We start from the raw sequence: 1,203 nt of genomic DNA, 5'->3' as shown, positions 1-1,203 counted from the left end.
TAATTCCTAGTTGTCTAAAACTAAAAGTTGATTAAATTTCTAGTTTCTTAGTCCTCGTGGAAATGATATCTCACTGTCTAAGTCTTTATACTACTTGTACAATCACGTGCACTTGCGTGTGCATTTGAGACGCAATAAGTTTTGGGCGCCGTTGCCGGGGACTAGTATAATTAGTAAATTGCTTAATTTTTGGTTTTTGATAATAAGTTTAAGTGTTAACAAATTGATCTTAGCAGCTGAATTTTTGCAGGTGTAGCTGAATACGAGACTGGATAGAGATAAAGAGTTGGTAGAGCCTTTTGCAGATCCCAAATTGATTTTTCATCAGAGGCTAAGAGCTCAACATTCCATTCAACAGGATCAAATGGCTGAAATACAAGATCCGAATGTTTTTGATCCCAATGCTTCTATTGATCCAGATGCCGGAAATGTTCCAGCTTTGGTTATTCCAGTTGTTCCTGTTCAACCAGCCGCAAGACCTGTTCGTGAGGTGAAAATCCCACTTACGAACCATGTGACTAACAACATTCGAAAGCCCGAGCCAGGGGGTTGATTTGAACTGAAGCAGAATATGGTGCAACTGTTGAATTCAGGAGGGCAATACCATAGCCTTTCACATGAAGACCCGCAGCAACACATACAAACCTTCCTGGAAGTAAGTGATAGTTACATTCCTAAAGGGGTGAATTCTGATTATGTCAGATTAACACTCTTCCCCTTTTCTCTAATAGGGGAAGCAAAGAAGTGGTTACATGTTGAACACCACACTTCATCCCTTCATGGGAAGCTTGCGCTCGGAATTTCCTTATTAGATTCTTCCCATCACATAAGACTGCACGTTTGAGAAGTGAGATCTTGAGTTTCAGACAAAACGATGGAGAAAATTTCTACCAAGCTTAGGAGAGATTTAAAGGCATGCTAAAAAATTATCCTCATTACCATCAATCGAATGATGTCATGGTTCACAAATTTATAGAAGGCCTTGAGTCGAATACAAAGATTCTCTTAGAGTCAGCAGCAGGAGGCCAAGCTTTGGAGAAAGCTTATGAAGAATTATATACATTATTAAACCGAATTTCACAAGGGAATCCTGATTGGCATGCAGACTCAAGGAGTGCTCCCAAGAAGGTTGCAGAGGTATTGGAGATAGATCAATTCACTACATTACAGGTATAGATTGCAGCAATGCAAAGTCATATGACT

General features: G+C 39.7%; 1 non-coding gene across 1 annotated transcript; it reads right to left on the bottom strand.

The window, feature by feature from the left end:
* Nucleotides 1-837: 837 nt before the first annotated feature.
* On the bottom strand, nucleotides 838-944 carry LOC124896371. Its single transcript, XR_007052734.1, has one exon. It is a non-coding gene; the product is annotated as a small nucleolar RNA R71 (small nucleolar RNA).
* Nucleotides 945-1,203: the final 259 nt, after the last annotated feature.

This window comes from Capsicum annuum, chromosome 2 (assembly GCF_002878395.1).
Source record: "Capsicum annuum cultivar UCD-10X-F1 chromosome 2, UCD10Xv1.1, whole genome shotgun sequence".
Lineage (NCBI taxonomy): Eukaryota > Viridiplantae > Streptophyta > Magnoliopsida > Solanales > Solanaceae > Capsicum > Capsicum annuum.
Note: the sequence above shows the minus strand (reverse complement) of the source record. Positions and strands in the feature narration are given on the sequence as shown.